This window comes from Thermobia domestica, chromosome 1, assembly GCF_964235325.1.
Source record: "Thermobia domestica chromosome 1, izTheDome1.hap1.1, whole genome shotgun sequence".
Taxonomy (NCBI): Eukaryota; Metazoa; Arthropoda; class Insecta; order Zygentoma; family Lepismatidae; genus Thermobia; species Thermobia domestica.
Window position 1 is genome coordinate 213,855,927 of NC_137454.1, and position 22,407 is coordinate 213,878,333.

At 34.3% G+C, this 22,407-nt stretch overlaps 1 protein-coding gene across 2 annotated transcripts in view; it reads left to right on the top strand.

The window, feature by feature from the left end:
• Nucleotides 1-467: 467 nt before the first annotated feature.
• LOC145693608 (phosphatidylcholine:ceramide cholinephosphotransferase 2-like) overlaps nucleotides 468-22,407 on the top strand; it is a 391,824-nt gene continuing 369,884 nt past the window's right edge. Inside the window, exon 1 of one of the 2 annotated variants that reach the window (XM_081769752.1) lies at nucleotides 468-622. The gene's annotated coding sequence lies outside the window, so the exon portion shown is untranslated. The remainder of the gene's footprint in view (nucleotides 623-22,407) is intronic. The other variant, XM_081769788.1, reaches the window with a different exon arrangement.

The following is a 22,407-nucleotide window of genomic DNA, read 5'->3' on the forward strand; positions in this document are numbered from 1 at the left end:
GAGAGGCATTTGCTCCCCCTGGGTTTGAGATTTATATAGATTTTATCAATAGAATAGTAGTAAGTCAGTGAAAAACGCGAAATTTTACTTATATCAAGGGGTCTTGCCCCCCGAAGCCAAATCTGAAATGACGCTACTGTTACAAAATGATTATTATTAATATTCTGCCTGTTGGTAGTCCTGAGACTAAAATGAGATTTCCCTTCTCCCCTTAGGTTAAGTTCTGGAAATGTTTCCTCCACGTTCCTCGATCTTCATCTTCCTTTCTTAATCCCCAAATCTTAATCTTCAGTTTCCTTTATTTTTGAAATCATCGATAAGTTGTCTTCTTCCTACTCGCATTCTTTCCATTTTACCCTCTAGGGTGGTATGTAGGCTATTTTTCGCAACTCCGGAGAAAGAAGTTTGTTGATACGCTAACAGAGGGCAGCTCAATGCAGGAAGAGACTTAAATAACTTAAGAACGACATCGTCAGATGGCAATATACGCATGAATGGCAGAAATAGTGGAGGTACTGAGACTGACTTAACATAGTATACTAAACACAGTTGTTTCTTAAGATGTTCATGTGTACATACGTGTGTTGGAAATGTACTTTATTTACTTGTGTTCGTTGATGAGGTAGGTTGTTTATATTTAATTTATATCCTTATGTGTAAGATGTCTCAATCGTAATTTTAAGAAAGTGTTTTATAAGACAGAGGTAGCAGAAATTACAATTTAGGAAAGCATTATGTATTTGGCGGTAATTAAACAGCACAATATTGGATTTACAGAAGTCCTTAATGAATAACACAACTGAATATCAAAATTAACGGTTTAATGAAAGCTATACATTAACGTTTGATGTTATTATTCAATTCACTTAATTATGACAACGAATTTGAAAGATTGTTTCGTTTTGTATGCTTGTTTTGGGTGAAGCATTGTTTTTGAAAAGGTTTTCATTGAAAAGATCTTTTTATTACGTGTTAACATATTTTGTAATAATTATCTCTTGTTTTGATTAAGAGTGAGATTGTTGCCAAATACAACAAGCGTAGACAGATACTACTACATTCGGAGTCAATACCCTCAAATATTATTAGATTTGTTATGGCCTTTAGAGGTATATATTGACGTCTCTTTTACATTGTTTACATTACACATCTTTTACTATGATATATAAGAAATAATGAAAGATTTCATGACGTCAACATTTGTTATACAATATAGACTTAACGTTAGTCATTTGACTTTATTTTACTTCCGCGTATTTTGTTTTCTAGTACAAGGTCAGTAACAAATTTGACATTAGGAGCTTATTCAAAATTTTGTATGCGTATCACGAAGTTTGATTTAACATATTTTTGGGATTGGGGTGCCAGAACTTTTTGCTTAAAATTCGTATTTTCTGTATTTTTTGATGATTTAGGTTAGGATTTGGACAATGTTGAGCAGAAGGGGTCCAGTTATTTTTTCTAAAAAAAAAAAATGTTACAATTTCGGTAATTTCCGTTCCTAACCTGAACTAAACTAAACTAACCTAATATTAATAGAAATAAACTAAATTCTATTATTTTTTCGAAAATTATGCCAGACTCCTACACTAATATAATCTAACATAAAGTACCGTAACCTAACCTAACCTAATGTGAACGGAAACTACCGAAATTGTAACATTTTTCGAAAAAATAGCTGGACCCCTTCTGCTAAACATTGTCCGAAGAAAGTTCGAATTTTAAGCAAAGAATGAGCTTCCCCCCCAAACACAAAAATGCTAGGGTTATGTTTAGCAGAAGGGGTCCAAAAGACACAAAATTTACGGGAGAAATGGATAATGCAAGTTCTTAGACCTAACATAACAACCAAAGCTAACCTGAACTAACCTAATATTAGTAGAAATAAGCAAAATTCTATCATTTTTTTGAAAATTATGCTGGACCCTGCACTAACATAAGGTAACAGAAACTAATCTAAACTAACCTAATGGGATCAGAAATGGCTGAAATTGTAACATTTTTCAGAAACAATTGCTGGACCCCTTCTGCTAAACATTGGCCAATTTGGTTAGGTTATGTTAGATCTAAGTCTTGCATCTTCCATTTCTCCCGTAAATTTTGCATTTTCTACATACTTTTGGGCCTCGTCTGCTAAACATTTACCCTTTATTCTCATATTTTCTGTTATTTTGATGTTTTAGGCTGGGTTAGGTTAGATTTGTACTTGGTAATTACTCTTACGTAACATCAACTCATTTCTCCTGTAAACATGGTATTTTTTTAAAGTCTGATTTTGGCCCCCCAGTTCCAAAATTATCCCTTTGATTTTTAAGTGGAAGATTTTCTAAGGAGAGATGAATGATATATTTTCTTTGATTATAGAAATACAGGTCTACAATCGACACGAAATCAATATCTTGTTTTAGAGGGATTTTATCCTACATAGTCTATTAGGTTCACCTACTGTTAGGTTCAGGTCTAAATATGGTGGTCCTTATAAAGTAGGTCTTTTTCCACAAAATTTATAGTTAAGGAGTTTATAGTCCATGCATAATAGAAAGACAATTATGTATCCGATACTATAATCGAAGCTTGCCCATGTACCGGTACGCGATGTTCAGAATTTAGGAAAATGTAAAACAATTTACTGAATGTTTGTATTAAGTTTTTCAACTATTACATAGATCGAGTTTTTGTTTTAGCCTTTTGTTACGGAAAGAGGCCAAGTATTGCCTGCATCCGTTAATAAGGAGTTCCAAGCCGGCTGAGGCTGGTTAGTTTAAAGTTATGTGAGATCGCAAAGTGGCCAAGCTTTTGCTGCCTTATCCATTTCATTTTACCTCATGCCAGAGACGGTAGATGATATTAGCTGTGAGAGAACCCTCCGAAAGTTCACCAATTAATCAATTTGGAAGTTACTGATTTTGAAGACAAAGATAAAGAGATCTAATAACAATATTAATTGTTATTACCGGTATTGTATATTTATGCTGTCTTGAATAAGAAGTCTTTATTTATGACGCTCTGGATATTCCATACAAGAACTAATTCATTATTTTTCAAGTTAATTGTCTCGAAGGACAGTTAATCTTGTAGATATTCCAAAGATATTTTCTACGAAATATAGCTAAATCTTCCAGTCTACACAATCTCGGAGATGAAAAGATTACAAAACATTGAAACTGAAACGTGAAAGATATTTTCTAATTTAGTTCTAGTCTACAATCACTAAGTTAGTTATCGCACAATGTGAAAGGATCACCACTCCGCAGAATCTGCCGTACTTCCTGATAGTAAATGATTCTCCACAGTAACTTAGTTCAGTGTTGCACGGTGTGGGAGAATCCCTCGGTGTTTCTCTTACTTCCTGTAATTGAATGCACAAGGCATCAAAAGTAAATACTTCGACAATAAAACTATTTATTTTACGGTGGAAAGTATTTAATTTAAAATATTAATTATATTTTTCTTAATTGTTTTAAGTTAATTTTCGGGAAAGAACCGTCTTGCAACAAGTGCTCGGGAAATTCCGTAATTGAACGCACAAAGTATCGAAAGTGAACTTCTACAATAAAACCATTTATTTTACGCTGGAAGATATTTATTTCATATAAGACGTTTTGAAACATTTATTTTGTAAAACATGAATTATATCTTTGTTTTAAATTAATATATTTCGTGTTTATATTTGGCGACTGTCACTGACAAGGGGACTTACGGAAGTGTCACTCACAGAAGTTTGAATGAAACTTTGCATACTTGTAGAACATCGAAAAATAACGACACTATTTTTTTTATTTCGGCGTGGCGCGGGTTTAAACACCACCCTTTGAACGGTAGGGGTGGTCTCTAAGCATACACAGAAAACAATCATTTAATGTAGAAGAAAACATACTGCCATGGGGGTTTAGAACAGTTGATGCAGAGTCTGACGTCAAAATTACAAAATTCAAAATGGCGGATCCAATATGGTGATTACAATTACAAAAAGTCTTCTGGTTTGAAACGCTCTGTACTGAGGCAAGAACAATCATAATTGGCAGGGGTTATTGCGAAAAGGTTGCTGACCGATTTGAAACCCCTTTCTGTACGTATTTTAACGGGTTGCTTGATTCGGTCCACATCTCATATAGCCTCGCTGCTGAAAGGGACGCTAAACTAAAATCAAATCAACTCAACTCAAAGTGCGTCTCTACACCTCTCACTATTAGGGGGCTTATTTGTAGTGAGCCCCTTGTCTCTCACTATTCTGGGTGCTTATTGAAAGGGAGTCCTTTCACCTCTCACTAGTCGATTTGTTTATTTAAAGTGTGTCCCCTCGCCTCTCACTACGTCAGAGCTTCATATATCCTCAGTTGTTATAATTATGAATTTATCGAGGAAATGTTTTACAGTAATAATATTTCACAAAAATGTGTGATGTATGAACATCGTTTACACCACGCACACTTATTATGGAAATAACGGTAAACAAATTGCGAAATGCTGCAGAATCTTTGAAACAAAAATGTTACGGGATTTTCAGAAGCAGGTGGTTTTTCTTCCAAATAACCGATTTTGCACCACGCATACCTAATAAGATTTGCAAATCTGGGAGAAAACATATGAATCAGTGATTGGATCTTTATTTTATTATTATGGAGATGCAAATTTATGTTATAGTTGTATAGAAGGACATAGTCAGAAAAATGTCTTAAGAAGATTTTCCACGGCCTAAAGAAGAACAAATCAAGAGGCTGAATCCTACCAGTTGTTCCTGCAGGAAACTATTCTGAGGTACTCTTTTGTTCTTAAAATAGGTTCAAAAGTTGATGAATTGAGATCACTCCACGAATCAAATGCCAAAATGGACTTTACATTAGACGCTGTGAGCAAAACCCCTTGAAACTATGATCTCACAATACTTGCTGTTAGTTTTCCCTAATTTGATGCTTTCACAAGAGCATTTTCAGATTTAAAGAGGTTGTTTTGGACTGTAGTGGGAGACGAGGGGACTCACTTTCAATAAGCAGCCAAGTAAGTGAGAGGCGAGAGGACTCACTTTAAATAAGCGCCCCTAATAGTGAGGTGTAGAGACGCACTTTAATCAAGCATTCCATTAAAATACGTACAGAAAGGGGTTTCAAATCGGTCAGCAACCTTCTCGCAATAACCCCTGTCAATTATAATTGTTCTTGCCTCACTACAGAGAATTTCAAATCAGAAGACTTTTTGTAATTGTAATCACCATATTGGATCCGCCATTTTGAATTTTGTAATTTTGATGTCAGATTCTGCATCAACTGTTCTAACTCCCCTGACAGTATGTTTTCTTTTACATTAAATGATTGTTTTCTGTGTATGCTCAGAGACCACCCCTACCGTTCATAGGGTGGTGTTTAAACCCGCGCCACGCCGAAATAAAAAAAAAAAATAGTGTCGGTTATTTTTCGATGTTCTACAAGTATGCAAAGTTTCATTCAAACTTCTGTGAGTGACACTTCCGTAAGTCCCCTTGTCAGTGACAGTCGCCAAATATAAACACGAAATATATTAATTTAAAACAAAGATATAATTCATGTTTTACAAAATAAATGTTTCAAAACGTCTTATATGAAATAAATATACCCTTAAACCTGCACCATTGCCGAAATAAAAAAAAAAAAAAAAAGTCGATTATTTTTCGATGTTCTACAAGTATGCAAAGTTTCATTCAAATCGGTGAGTGATATTTCCTTGAGTTTTCTTGTGAGTCTCGTAAGATTGAACCAGAGATTCTGTATGCACCAGTGGCTCCTGGGATTACTCGATTTACATTTGTTTGTTTGTCTGCCTGTACTACATACACACTACGGGGTGCAATTTTCGGTCTTTTAAGTTGAAATTTTGAGGCTAAAAGCACGAGACATCTAAATTTGCTGTATACATTTTTTCGGCGATCCAGTATAAAATTTCAAAAATGGCGGCCATTTTTTCAAAACAGAAATGAATTGAAGATGGTTGGAAATTGTGACAATGACAATCTTGAAATGTAAATCATATTTTAACACTTTTACTCCAAAGACATTGAAATATTTTGAGGAAAAAAACGAAAAACCCATATGGGTTGTAATTAAAATACTTTTTCTTTTTTTAACCCTGATTTTAGCACACTAATTCATATAAAGGACGTCAAATATTGTTACCCATGTGTGCATCTTGAGGTATAAGTTTTCTTTGATCTTTCGCAAACCTTAGTGTCTCCTAATTCATGTGGTCTATATTTTCGGATTACTTTTTGAAGTTCTTAATTCATGTTTCCTTCGTCTTCTTTTTCTTCTTGTGTTCGTTAAAAATAATTTTAGCACTTTAGGTGGAAATTCTGTAGATTAATATATCTTTCTTTTTCCTCAATCTTAGAATGTAATATCATTCTGACGGCTAAAGTTATCCTTTTCACCAAACTGAAGAGAAGAAATACGAAATAAGTGGTTGAAAAAATATTTCGGAGGTTCAAACTGCATTAATAAGTAAGGTTACCATATTCTGAAGTACCAATGCTAACACAGTTCCATCTGGCTAACTTGTTTTATGTAAACATTAACTTTCTACATAAGAATGATAAATTGTATCTTTTGCATTCACGTTTGGTTTTTAATCACTATGAAAACTAGGAGAAGATGGGATAATAAGAGACAAAAGTAATTTAAAATGTTAACAGTTTTCAGCATTTCTGATTCTTTGTGTATATATTTTACTACTCGGCAACACAATAGAAAATTATTTTATTCCCAATGTACACTCATGTCCAAAATTAATGTCGCATGTCTATAAATATGCTGTTGTAGGAATATAATTTGATAACTAATTCGCCCGGTATTTCTTATAGTGTTAGTTTGTGTATAATCTGCAAAGGCATGTATGTGGCAAATTTCATGTCTAAAGAGCAGTAAATAAGAACAATAAAACGAAAATAAAACTTGTCCATTTAGCAACATTTTGTTTTACTTATTCTAATTTTCGTACTTATAATTCTTTTCCTATGAAATTTATCACAAATATACATTTCTCGATTATACACATAATATCAGTATTAAAAGTACCCTGCAAAATCATTATCAAATTATATTGTTACAAGAAGACACTTATAGATGTGCGACAATCATTTTGGACGTAAGTGTACATGAAAACTGCGAAAAAATATTATTTTTTAAAAAAGAAATTAGTTGTTGTCTCTTATTAGCCCGTATGGGGTAATAAGAGACACTGCCCAGATTTCTTTGATGCTGTGGCTTGTTATTAAACTGGGGTTACAAGGGATATGCATAAGATGTATTCTGTTGCCCTGCGTTTTTTTTTTTTTTTTTTTTTTTTTTTTTTTTTTTTTTTTACATGGTTCCTTAATTCTGGCTACTTTTCTGTCAATTGCTAGGAATGTGAAAATTAAGGTTAGTGAAAGTCGTACTTGAAAGTTGAATGCTTTAAATTACAAACAATGCAAATTACAGCCTTTCGTAATTTATGAAGTCTTTCACTCATTCCGAACATTTTGGAATGGCAAAATTACACATTGTAGTTATATAAACCCTTTTTATTAAAAAAAGTAGGGTCTGCATCATAAAACGACTCGTTATGCTACATTGTCTTCTTACACAGGCTATGCCAAAATAAAAAGGAGCCTGCGTGAATACTTTTAACAGTAATGAAATGAAACTTTAAGACCTAAAATAGAAACTAGGCATAGACCAAAATTTTTTAAAATCAAACATTCTTTCTTTTTAACAGAATAAAGCCTCTTAATATTCGCAATTTATGCTCTTTTGACAATGAACGGATCATTTTCCTAATAAAATTACAGGACCATGAAAGGTAAACACTTTATTCAGTTCCTGAATATCATCATGAGGAGACCAGTGGAATTTTAATCTTGAGCTAGTGAACGTGAAAAGACCAAACGACTGTCTCTTATTACCCCGACAAAACAAAAAATGGGGTAATAGGAGACACGCATTTTCTGGTAAGCTCGTTTATCGGAGAAGAACTGAAACAATTTAACTTAGAAGTGTCACTTTGCTGTACAAATTTATGCAACCAATTTTTTACGGAAACATTTATAACTAAGTTGTAAAACAAATTTTTCACAAAAAAGACTGACTTTAGGTATCTAAATTTTTTGGTAGACACTTTTTGAAAGGCAGGAAAGAAGTTGGCTAAAAGCAATGAATTTTTTAGGCTTGTACACAAAAAGATACAGTAAGCTAAGCTGTGGATTTACAGTAAGTTGTTGATTTTTTTTCGGTTTTTCTGATAAACCAATCTACCAGCCATTTTGTCTCTTATTACCCCATCTTTCCCTGTGTAAGAGACACAGCATGATATTGATTTTGCTTATTTATACGCGTATACTTTTTAGTAGATCCGGTCTTTTTTGACCATTTCTTCTTTGAATACAAATAAATAAGCATACGTGAAATGTCTGAAATTAAAATGACAATAAACTTGAGGTGAAAAAATGGCATTAAAAACAGACATACGTGTAGTGTATAATAATGTGTAGTGTGACATATCAGGGGTTTGTAGGTTAAGAAACTTTGGGTAGTTTAGTATCAAAAATTGCATTTCATTATTGTTATGTGGAGAACATCAAGTCTGAAAATTTCAGTGTTGCATAGAATTACTTCTTCGTTTTGTTCGTAAAGTGTGGAGTAGGAAACTACTTTAGACAAAAAAACGTGGATGGAGGGAGATCTTTATTTACACGGAAAAAGACGGAAGAAGTTTTATATGCTCTCCTTTCTCTCAAGAGTAGTAGTACATGTATTTCACCACAGCAAAACTATGGATTTCGCCAGTGCAAAGGATTTTGAATAATTATAACCACAATAGATGAGTATCGTCGGTTGTATGAAGAAATGGAGTCAACAACAAGTTGTTTATTTTTATATTGATAGGAAAGCATACCTCGAGGATATTTTTAAAACTAAAGAGATACGGCTTCGTCAAGTAACTTTCAAGAGAGATTCACGGACTTCTGTAGAGAATTGCTTCATTTTCTGGATTTTAGGCTTGTGCGTCCCTCCGTCACGTTAGCGGGAGTAGTGATTTCTTTCATTCTCCTCTTTTATTGAATGTTCGTATTCGTTTGTCTCCAGAGTATAATATATGCGGTTGCTTTCACGTAGTTAAAAGTTGGCTTGCGTGCAGTGTATTTGGCTCTTTAGAACAATTCAGTTAATGTGGCTGTACATTGTTGTGTTGAAGTTAATGTTACCCAGAAGTGATGTAGTTAATATCTCTCTCTATGATTAACTAGCTACATTAAAGACGTTATTTGTGGTTTTATGATTGGATTGCTATGTTTTTCTTACTTTTTTGATTGTAAATGCGTAGGTAGATAAAGGTACGCAAATGCAATTATTCACATTCCTCTGTTGGCAAACTTTAATTTTAGTGCAAGTATATTGACTCTGTAAGGATGTCTTCTTAGGAGTCCTTCAGTCGCGTGACTAGCATTTTAATAGAAAAAGACTACTAGATGTATGTAAACTATATGTATTTTTTTATTTATATATAAAAAATACATTAGTTTAAATAACTCCTTCTCCATCTTGTAAGGAAGGCTCTTCCTCATTTTTATGCGCGAAACCAGCATTTTTATGCGTGTCTGAGTATGAACGATCAAATGCGAATAATTCACAGAAGCAGTACGTTGATTTCCTATAAATACGGAAAGGAAACTGCTTGAAGAGAGTAAAGAGCAGTTTACTGCCCTGGTATGAAATTAGCACCAGATTGGGACATTCGAATTTGATGGCACAATTTGAGATTCCCGTTAACAATATGTGAATACACAAAATAACTATCCAAAAGGTGCATGGTGGTTTGACTTAACACAATTATTGAATGGGGCGAAGATATTGAATGGAATTTATTATTTTGATGCAATGCTCAATATCAAACTATAGACAGGAAGAAAGGGAAGATATCTCGGATTATTCACAAAAGTTAATAGGAAGCCTTTATTTTTTTTCAAAGTAAAAATAATAATGATAAAAAGTTTGCGTTGGAGAAAATAAATCAACATGCATCGTGCTATTTGTTGAGAATAGTTGCTGATAATAAGGTTGCGTGGAAAGTGGACTTCGCAACAGGACGAAGTTCAGATGAAATGGAAGTTGCCTGTTTACTTTTTTTTTCCTTATACAGTATATATTTATTTGTACGAACGTTCGAAATAATAATTTTGAAACATATACGGAGGAAAATTGAAAATGGTTGTCATGGATGGCAGTAATGGGTCTATTTGAGGTTATTGTTTGAAAATATAAAGTAGTTCCGATTGTCGCTACTTTGATAGCACATTTGAAGAAAACTTGTTGATGACATAACCTACATGATGGGCAAGCAGAGAATTTAATACATCATGTCGTTTTTGTAGCAACAAGTTCTCTTTAAATGCGCTGAAGAATAGATGGGGAATGCCCTGAAACCTTTCGCAGATTTTTATAATTTGGATGTAATTTTTATTTATTGTAATGTATATTTAAATAGTCTGTTAAGTTTATTAACTCTGAGAGGAGTAGATTAATGTATCTAGTGTCAGTGTGATAGTAATATGAAGCAATTTGAAAACTGACAATCTATAACACAGTAATGAAAACACTGCACTTGACATTACGTGTTAAGTAACTTAAATGGTTGTCTCGGTGAAATGAGAAAGACGGTCTTTGGTCGATAACCGTTTTATATTGATTGCAGTTCTCAACGTTAGTCTTTTGTATACCTGTTGCATGATGTGACAAGGACAAACAGAACTTTGTTTGGCGATGAAATGCTGACAAAGAGGTAGAATATCGTTAATTAAAATTTATTAACTTTGTGTGTTGTGTATTGCAATAGCTTGTAAATACGCATTTTGTAATTTTATGAGATAACCAACATTTTAGGTACTACAAATTAGGCCTCTGGTTGCCTAAAGTGATATATTCAAAGCATAAATTAGCCACAGTAGGCTTTTAAAACTAGAGAACCTTGTGGTGGACAACATCGTGTCCCTGGGTTTTCTCGAGTACTCCCGTTTCCTCCCATATTTTCATTTCAACAATTTTTCTACCATTCACTTGCCTTAATCATAAAGGGCATAATCGTCGGACGTTGAACTGCACGTAGTTGGAATGAATTTTCATTTCATTTCAAGCTAGAGAACCGATAATTTGTGTTTGGTGGCCCTTATTTAAGCTCCCACGAGCTACTCATTTTCATACTTACCGTAAATCTTTCGCGAATGATTTACTGTTGTCATAATGTCTGGTTCTGGATGTTTGATTTGAAGTATAATTTCAGTTTTTTTTTTTTTTTTTTTTTTAACTGAAAATATTAATAAAGTGGGAGATCTATGTCATACGCTATTTTTTTAAATCTATTATATTTTTGCGTTATGCATACGTTTTGTTAAAGTTTGTATAAAATTTTCTGAATATTGACCTCGTAGCTTCTAAATCAAGACAGAAAGATAGAGATATTTCATGGCATAAAGCTCGGTGTAGAAAATTGACTTTAAATTGTTCTAATATGCAAGCTAGAGCAGTATCTTAAAACTGCATCGAGATATGACGAAGTGTCTGTTATTTAAATTATGTAAAGAAATTGAACTGGTTGGACATGAAAATTGTATGTAGGTACCAGTACCATGTTATGCACAAAATGGGAATATTTCCTTCACCTGCACGAATTCTGGAAAGTGTACAATTTTCAGATGGAGAACAAATTCAATGCGACAGTCGCAGGTCTAGAAAAAGATCTTCTTGAACTATTTGACGTGGCAGAAAAAAAAATGAAATAAAGTAAAAATAGAAAAGCAGTATTGTGAAATCATAATATTTCGTACCTGAAATTAATTACGAAATTCACATATACTATTATGTGTACTCCTCATCCAATCATTTTCTTCGTTGTATTAGACGAATTTGTGAAAATCTTTCGTGCAGTTTACGTGCGCTTTCATAGTTAAACACTAGAAGAATGTGAATAGAATGTTTCTAGTTGTAAATAATTTAATTGCAAGCAAAAGAGAAAATTATTATATTTTAATATGTTTATGAAAGATAAATCTTTGCCAAGGTTGAAGCTGATCATTGTCAGCTCACAATCATCTTCGAAAATGTCTTCGAACTAACTTCACCAGCAAGAATACTGTTTTCTGTTTCCTTACTTCGGGTACCAAAAGTGTAATTTTCTCATCTTTTTACGGAAACTGAGTTCATGGGAAACTTGAATTCCAAATGGTAAGCAATATTATGCGGTAGCGTTTCTACATTGTAGAATTGTCTGCAGCAAAACAGATGTGGTACTTAAATAAGAAGAAAATAAGAAGCCAAAATAAAGTGAAAATTTGTTTTTCTTTTTTAAAAGGAAGAAGACTCCATCACAAAGAAATTCACTTTTTTTTTTTTTTTTTCATCTGTAATTGACAGTAACTTTAAAATCGAATCATAAATTGATATTTCTGCTTAACTGTGTAAATCTGTTTTAAAAGAAACATTTCGTAGGGGTACTTGGTGTCATATTTCTCTAATGTTCAAATTTCAAATCGGAAAAAAGGTAAAGGAAAAATAATTACTTCAGCAAAATTGCCGGTTCACTATATGCGAAAGTTTATTGAACATGGGATTACTGGAATTAAGAAGACTAGAATAAGTTGTAACTCGCAGAGCTTAATTGTACGACTATTTTTTCAAAAGATAAGAGAATTTTTCTTATTAATCCGAGTTTTCGAGCAGAAATTTTGAAGAATAGCTGTATGACATTTGAAAATGCGAGGTAAACTGAAAAAGGTAGTCTCTGAACAAAGCACAATGTTGTTTTAAAATATCGATGGCTAACATTTTTTACAGCTAACGAAACCTTTGGCTTCATCAGACACATTATCTATCTGATATGATAAATAATGTGTCTTTGATAATATGGTATGATTGCTAATGTGTCTGATAAAACCAAACGTTTAGTTGGTTGGCGAAAATGTTACACATTGATATTTTAATAAAAACAGTGCTTTGCTCAGAGACTGTGTGTTATTTCTATTTTGAATTACTAGAGCAAAGTTAACCCTTTAACGCACCATTTTTCCGATCAGACTGATTTTTTTTTTTTTTTTTTTAATTTGGAGTGATTTCGGTGTAGGAAACACATGATTTTTGTAAAAGCCATTAATGCAAATAATATGGGATCTTGGGATATTTTAAGGTGTGTTCATATAGAGTCTAGGCAAAGTTGCGCGTTGATATCTGCAAAGTCTATTGAAACCAGAGAAAACCAATAAAACGCGACGAATGTCAGCGTACTTGCACTTTTGCACTTATTACACTTCTAACACAGAAAAATATCAACAGTTCAAAACCTGTCCACCTAAACGAACAAAGAAAACTCAAAGGTGACAAGATGACAACTCCGCGTGCAGCAAGTAAGACAAGGAGTCCAACGCTGGCTTATTATGACATCTAGCGGGAAATTCAGAACTTCATTTGTGAAAGGGCATCTTAGCTGATACGCAACGCTGCTTTTCTATGTCCGAACTAGAAACTACATGGTGCAACACAATTTCAAAGTAAACTTTGCATATATGCAAAGCTACGCGCCAAAGAGTTAACATGAACCAGAGAAGGGAAACTTGGTTTTCCTTCAAGTTCCGTGCATCAACCACCAATGATTCCTAGCATGTTTCGGTGATCTGTGGGTAGGCAACAGAAAATATAAACCAATTGTTACTTGTGAATATGTCCTGTCGTGAAGTTGAAATACTTTGTGATATTTCATTGACTGGGTTGCTGTTAATTTTCTCAAATACATTTTTCCTCTAAATTTTAACGAATAGTGTTTTCTTCTTTTTCTTTTGGTGTCTTGGAGAGAGGAAACCACATTTAAAGCATGGTTCCTACAGGTCAGGGAAATTTTATAAAATATATTTTTCTAACATTAATCGTACACCAATTTCAGCTTAGCCCACCATAAATGATCACAGAATGGGACGTTGCTCAGCTTGTTATGGGAGGTAAGTGGAATGTACGTATGAGCAATTGATTACTATTTGTCTCTATAGAATAAATGCTTTCATTTATAAATATTCACCGTTACTTATTTATTATTTATATATCAGCATCATCTGACACTTGTCATGAAAGTCGGAATTTCCTGCTAAAGGTCAGGGAGAAGTCAGGGAAATAGATTTCTCCAGATCAGTGGGAACCCTGTAAAGGCAAGAATAAATAGTAAGTTTCTAAGATTCTCAAGTGGTTATAGTTGAATTGTAGAGCAGTGAACATCGAACATATTTAAATTTCAAACCTTCAGTATTGCCATAACCAAAACCATTGTTCTAGATAGTAACTGTGTGGCGTTTACTTGCTCAACTGCTACGGAAATTTTGGTGCAGTATTAAATACAAAGTTAACAGCAACTCAGTTAACGATTATGACTAGAGACCGGATGTTTAGGCACTAAAAACCTGTAAAATAGGCAGGCAAATAGGCACTAAAATTTTTAAAAATAGGCAGTAAAATAGGCACTAAAATGTAACTCGAAATAATGAAGATAAATACTCAATACCATTAAAAAATAGGTTCAGGTCATAGATAATGTTCAAAGAATATAGAAACATACCTGTTTGTTAATATCTTATTTTATTGTACATATAAAAACGAAGCTTCTTATGCATTCATACATACTGGGTGAACCTAAAAGATCTGCACATACTTCGGAAGGTGATTCGTGATATCAAAAGAAGACCTGTTGCATGATGCATATCAAAAGAAGGCAAAAAGTGCTGTTGCATGTTGTGGAATTCCGCGTCGTGTACGAGTGACAGGGGTGCCATCTTAAAATTGAAAATCGAATCCTGACAATTGGAACAAGACATAAAAGTGTGCACATACTGCGCACATTCCTGACATTCAAGAGGACTTTTTGTCTTCTTTACCTGTCACGAATCACCTCTCAACGTATGTGCACACCTATCTGTTCCGTTCCAATTGTCAAGATTTGATTTTCGATTCCCAGTTGGCACCACTGTCACTCGTACACGACACAGAATTCGACAAAATACAACAGGACTTTTTGTCTTCTTTTGATGTAATTAATCACCTCCCAAAGTATATGCACATCTTTGAAGTTCACCCTGTATATACATTGTAACGTAGAACGTATTTGTATTTACAAACACTTATTATATGTATATATGCGTCTTTATTTATGTTGTATAAATTATATATTTTTACAATGAAGGCTTATTTTAAAGAAAATGCATAAAATAGGCAACATTAGGCACTAAAGCAATTATTTAGGCAGTAAAGGTCGAAATAGGCAAAATAGGCAAAATAAAATTGGCTTAAATCGAAACTATAACCCCCCCACATAAACTTTGAAACGTTATTTTTGATCATTTCTTTAATATTAAAGAATAGGCATTTTGCCTAACATCCGGTCTCTAATTATGACAAAGGATTTTAGCTAAACGACGCATTCAGATGTACTAGTTGGTTTATATTTAATATACGAGTAAATTAGTACGATAAAAATGTTAACATTTTAACACAGAGTATGCTTTGATTCCATAAACAACCACTTTGTGTGGTTATTATTTGTGTAAAATATATATCTCGGATGGTCTGTATGGGTAGATTTTCTCTATTCCAACACTGTTTTAAATTGTAAAAGTCTAAATGACAAGTGCGGATAATTTGATACGAAAATAATATTAAACCTGTTAATGAGAGAACGATTTGTTGCGGATCAGTGTCTTAAGTCTTTATATTTATCATGATTTGAGGCACGAGGTATACTGTGCAATGTAGGGAATATACTACAATCATTAGTGAAGAAATGAGTAATTGCCGATGTTTTAAATTGTCTACCTGGTAATTTTGTTTAGTTATGCACTCGATATTCCACTATTGTTTCTGAGAATGTTTTAAATGGGTCAAGTGATGTAGGAGATACGAAGTTTCTATAAAAGAGCCAGCTGCAAAGGAAACTGAACGTAGGATGTTACAGTGATTTCTTGTTATCCAAAGTTTTGTTAGCGTTTGCTACCGACTGGTGCGCAAATAAATGCAGTTAGGTAATGAGCAGAAACTGGGGATGAAGTTCTTTGTAATGTTGTATTTGAACACCTGGTTTTTATCTATCTTTGAGAACGAATATTTCATAAAACATCTTTCAAATAGAAATTGATTAACGATCGTTTTGATAAGTTATCTTTATGACTGTTTTTGTCTCGCTTTGCAGCTGATGACAGCATGACACTTAGCGTAAAGTTATATAGTTGTTAAAGATAAGGAATTAAGAAAATTGAAAATAGGGAGTAAAGGGCATTCAGGATAATCAGATAAATTTTAGAGCCTGCAAGGTATTAGTTTCACATTCATAATCAAAGAACGTATTCCAGCATAACCTATGGAGTACATATATCTGTTGTTTAATTATATTCACCTACTGTTGGTCGATGTTAAAGTTGGTTATTGATGTAAAGGCTTGATTATTGGAGCTTGTTGTAATGCAGTGGATTTATTGACAAACATAGTATTCATGTAATGGAATGACCCATTGTTTTCAGAGCAAGACGGCGCTTTAAGTAGGTCTTTACTTTGCTAAAAAGCCATTTGAGAATACTTTTGGGAGCGCATGTGGAACCCCAGTCAGTTCGAACTCGAGTCAGCACTTGCTGAACCGTATGTCATCCGATTGTGTATTTGTCAAATATTTTTTTTTCTTAAAGTCGGTAACCACCTAATCTTGTTCGTCTGTTTCAACCCCAGCCAATACGACTAATTCGCAGTGACACTGTAGCTCAAATCACAGTTTTAAAGTTGGGAATAGATTCACATGTTGCCCTGGACAGATTTCAGCCTGAAGCAATAACCCCCATCAAATGAAGTAAATGTCATTTTTCATGAAAATAGATCAAGTTCTTCATGAAAGCATAGTTGATTTTTTTCTCAATATTGAGGCGAATTCGCCTTGTTTTCCCCGTGCTCGATATCGACTGAAAGATGCAGGTCTTGTCAGGGAACTTCTGAGAAAGCACATTGCGTATTCAGTGGTACTTTTTATCTTAAGAAAGTTATTCTTAAACATGTTTGAGGGGCCGCGGTGGCTCAGTGGTAGAGCGTTCACCTCTATTGCATGGGGTCCTTGGTTTGATCCCAGCTCACGCTAAGTGAGCTTTGTGGTGGACAGACACCATGTGCGTGGGGTTCTTCTGTTCCCTCCCATTTTCTTTATTCCACCATTTCCATCATTTTTCATCATCACCGTCTCTTTTAGCCTAGCCGGCAAAATCATGGAATAGTTTAGATTCATTTCATTTTATTTTCTTAAACATGTTCGAGATAGATGAAATAGATGAAATTACTTCTTTGTCTATGACAAAATTCAAGCCCAAACAGTACAGAGGTAAGACTTGAGTTTCAGACGAAACACAGATTATGTGTTATGAAAAGCGGAGGATTTTTAAGAAATTCATATCCCTAGATACAGAGCCAGATTAAGACCTTTAGGGGTCGTAAACACTTACAAGATTTTGGTACCCCCATATATGTGTAATTTAGAATATAAATAATAATAAACCATATCGAATGCAAACAAAACTTAGAATAAGATGAGAACTAATGTTTATTTTTATATACTTCCACTTTTTTTTTTTTTTATACTTGATGCCGCAAGCACAGTCTAATTTTGGTTAATGGTTAATCCACCCTTGTCCCTATATATGGGTCAAATCTTTCAAGAAGTTAATAAATTCCTGTAAAGAGATCAACAACACTGATTGCCATTTGTGCTTTCTGCTTCAATCAATCTTAACTATAGAAACAGAAAGGAAACAACACTACATAATTTATAACTTTATTCTCAAAGTTCTAACCGTTACGAGGAAACACTGTTTGTCATCAATCACTTTTCATTGATCTTATATGTTGTGTGTACCGTCGTGGCTGATCCATGTAGTCCCGGATGGAGTTACCTCAGCTTCAAACTTTAGTCTCACTGTAAAAATTAGACCTCGTCTCATTTAGCCTCTATAATGAAAAAAGACGCTATAAACTCCAATCAACATACAGTAAATATATCAGGACCTTGGAAGAGGAAGGGCGAATCCTGAAATCGGGGTGTTGGGAAATCAAGCTGAAAGTTTTGCAAGTACTTCAAGATAGCAAGGCTGAATCTTTGTTTATCTAAAAACTGTGAGAATACTAAGGGCGAACCAGGGCAATACACAGTATCTATGTGTTGTCCAGACCTGTCTGATGCGAGGAAAAAAAATCGATTTCTCGAGTTCGCCCTTTCTGTTCCAAGGTCTTGATATGTTGTCTAGATTATTATATATCGCTTTAATTCTACTTGACTGCGACTGAAGTAGTTCTAATGTCTTTGACATTATTGTAAGTAATATGGAGAAATTACAAGTAGATGCAACCTAAGTAAAGTCATCAAATTTCCGGGTGTATATCTGTTTACTTAGGTCAATGATTGATTCCATTTCTATCAATAAAATATTGTAATAATAATAAAACTTTTCCGCCTCTTATCTACGTAATAAGTACGATGACATCCCAAGGCTAACAATTTCGACATTGCAGTTGAAAATAAAATTTCTCTCATTTTTCCGTATACATGTATAGTTAAGTAAATATATTCTACTTTTGTTGTTGCGCTTTTCCGTATAGTTTGCAGGGACTAATTTTCTCTAAAAGTATCTGGATTTTATGTTCTAACCTTGCTAGTGCCTACTGTAATTGATTTCGTGAGTGCTTGATTTCAATATTGTTGGAAGATATTTTGATAAAAGATACTGCCATCATGAGATTTGCACTTCGACTAAACTCTTAACTAATTTAGGTTATTACTATTTATAGTATGCTTTCTTGTTGAAATGAAATAAACAAATTAAATTTTTAGTTTTACGTCCCACGTTTACGTCCTTTAGGCTAAAGGAGAGGGATGATTAATGAAACTGAATAGTTGTGAAATTGTAGGTGTAATAATACTGTGGGGGTAACCCAGAGGAAACTTAGGATATGTGACCAGAGATTGAACGAGAAACCCGACGCACCAAACATTAGTGCTCTACCACTGAGCTACCATGTTGCTCATATTTTCTTCTAACATGTTAGTTTTCAGGCCATGTCTTTACTATGTACCTGTACATTGAGGATGAGGATATCGTAAGTATTTCGGTAGAAAAAGTGTTCCTTGTTCATGTAATAAGAATGAAGTTATAAAATGTGTGAGATTAGTGGTAGCGATAATGACCCCCTCAAATCCCTCGGTACTAAGGAGGAAAGGGGACTTGAGTTATGAAACTCGATTCGCATAAGTTCTGTATTCTTGTTTTACAGTACAGGAGGAAATGTGTGTGTATATCAATAGTGGTTTTTGAACAAGAATAATTTAAAAAGTGAAAAATAAAAATAAAAACCTAATCTACAAGTTTGAACATTTTTCTAATATAAGAAATACAAATAGATAACGAAAGGATGTCCATAGATCCGTATTTGCACAGTAGCCCGGGTCTAGGACGGAAGATTTGCGCGAACTGAGGAGCACGTGAATCTTCTGTTGTACTATCAATAGAAGATGACCTGACTGTGAAGCTGGGTTTTGAAAATGTGATTGGCGTGTTTCCTAGTACCAAAGCAAGAACGAAACAAACATTTTTCTAGTGTTGTCGAACTTGTATCCTAGAGATACAGTATAATATTTTGTCTTTTACCAGTTTTTGAGTTTGTTTTGCTGACACACAATAATACGAACAAGTAAGGGAGAGGGGAGCTCAAAGTTTTCTTGGGTCCAAGGCATCCCCCATTTGGGACAGGCCATAGAAGGGCCCATAGACTGGTTGAGATAGTGCTCCACATTTTCTAGACTTCGGCACATACAGCAGATGCAGTCAGCACGATATTTCAACTGCTTCTACCTCCAGTTTTTTTTCCCCCGAAATACCCATTTTACAGAGAATTATTGAATCCCCGAGTCGCATTGAAATGAAGGTAGAACGCGAAAGATCTCCCGGTCCCTCCGGGATCGAGCCTGTCCAGTTAGTACAAGTACATAGACGCTTTACTGGCTACGACATCGTACTCCGAGTTACAAATAAGTATAAAAGTTTATAAAAGTAAACAAATAGTAACAACATACAAAATGCTTGACAAGATCTAAACATATTATATCATTGTTATGTTATTGTTAGTTCATATTCATCTGCGTGACTGATTCCGTTGTATAGTTTCCGTATTGTACTGTTCACTCTTTCTCTTCCCTCGGCTAATGTTTGTGGAAAATTATGTTAGCAGAGAGGTACTAGGCAGTTTGTAGTCATTCTCTAAAGGTAGTTCGAACTGGAACATGAGTGTTATTATTATTATTATTTTGTTTTAAAAATACACTCATACTAGCTCGGATTATCTTTGTAATAAATAAGGACTTTATTATTGGATTTTGAGTGTAATGGAATTTGCTGTAGCACATCCGCATGGCTCTCAAGGTTGTCTACTGGGAGCGACACGCAAATGCCAAACTAAATTGCATAGTGAAAGGCAGGTGAAATTTAGAGATTTGTACTCTTTAGTTACATTTCATAATATACCAGGATTCCCACCGATCTAGAAAGGTCAAGGAATTGAACTTACTCGTAAAAATCCTCAAAAGTCAGGGAATTTCATGAAAAATTGAAAAAAAAAATGGAAAAGTCGGAATTTAAGTTATGGATATTTACTTCTGAAAATTCATTTCTCTTTTTCCTTTACCTAGCAGTTTGGTTGGGGAAAATATGTTAGTTTGTTTTGCAGAACTCAGCCTACATATACACTATACAGTGGCGTAGCCAGAGGGAAGGCTGGCCTCTTAGTGCAGTGGTATTGAGAGTACATGGATATTGAGAGAGAGATTCTGCTTGCATGGACTATGTTCCATTTGTGATCCTGATGTTATAACTTTTTTTAAGCTTGTGGCGTAAGCATATGTGAGGTAATAATTGCACTCTAGATGTGTATATATATTAGGGATGTACCTATATTTCGGTATCGGTATCGACAAATGGACACCGATATTTACCTATACATTTTCCGAACTATTTTCAGTTTGTTTAATATTAATAGTGATACTTATATTTCATGGGTTTCTTTGACTTAAAGTTGATCTAAATTATTATCGATTGTACAATCGATTTCTTTATACATGTGTATACCTTTGATTTGCACTACTCATACTCAGTTGATATTTTTAGTTCCTCCATGCCAAAATACTAGTGAAGAAAAGCCAAAGGTCCTCAGTCAGGGTCATGGGCGCCCGAAGAAAATTTTCTAGGGAAGGCCGATTCCATGGTTGCTATATTACGTCTGGTATTTAGTATACGTGGTTTGCTATATGACGTACACATTTTCGTGAGACAGGGGGCCGGGCCCGACCTTGCCCTCCCCCTTCGGATGCTCATGGTCAGCATAGCAGACCTGTCATTTGAATCCCAAACGAGACAGATGTTTTGGTTCAGAAGAAACGTTAGAAAAACTGATTTTTCAAGTCTTTTGTGAGAAAAATACTGTAAACTGAGAAATTATAATCTTTTCCATATTGTACAGGGGTATTTTCCTTCGACTACAAGTTTATTTTGGAATGTGTTGAGAAATTAACACAGTCTGCAAGACAGTGGCGTATTTAATGGACTACCGGCAGCACCCCTAGAATATTACAGAATAAAGATATAATATGAACTAAATTATATTAATAATTTTATAATTTAGTATCTTCTTTCAATGATAAAAGTTTCTGAGAATTGAATGTATTTAGAAAGATACACTGAATTCTTTGCACGCAGCCTGTCTCGCGAACTTAAGAGGTCTTCAGTATGACAACGCAGCAGAAACCACTCTCTAGCTACTACAGTAAGAATCGTACCAGAGCATTCCCCTTCGCTCCACCTCCGCCCACAGCGTACGAACGGCCGCCAGGTAAAAGCAGTTGCCTCTAAAGAAATCAGTTTCTTGGGCGTGAGTGAAGAGTAAAAGGAAATTATACGAGTAAAGACAGTGCATTTTGGGGGTCTATGGGAATTGTTTTGGATATAATGAGCCTCGTTCCGTAACGATTTGCGTTAACGCAACGAAAATTGTGTGAGTAGTTTGCATAGCTCTTACAGACTGAGGCTCCTTCTTTCCTAATCGCCTATTTCAGCGTTCATTATTACTCGGACAGCTTCCATTTGCTCTGGTGAGTAGGGTTACCACCTATCCAATGCGAAATGTACGATCGTTTTTCCGTAATACTAGTAAGATAACTCTTGCTAGTGAAGAAAAAATGATATTTATCTACTTGATAAAAGGATGGTGTAAGTTTTTTTTTTTTTTATTTTGAAGATTGCATAATAACGTGGAAACTAAAGTCCAATAATAATAATAATAATAATAATAATAATAATAATAA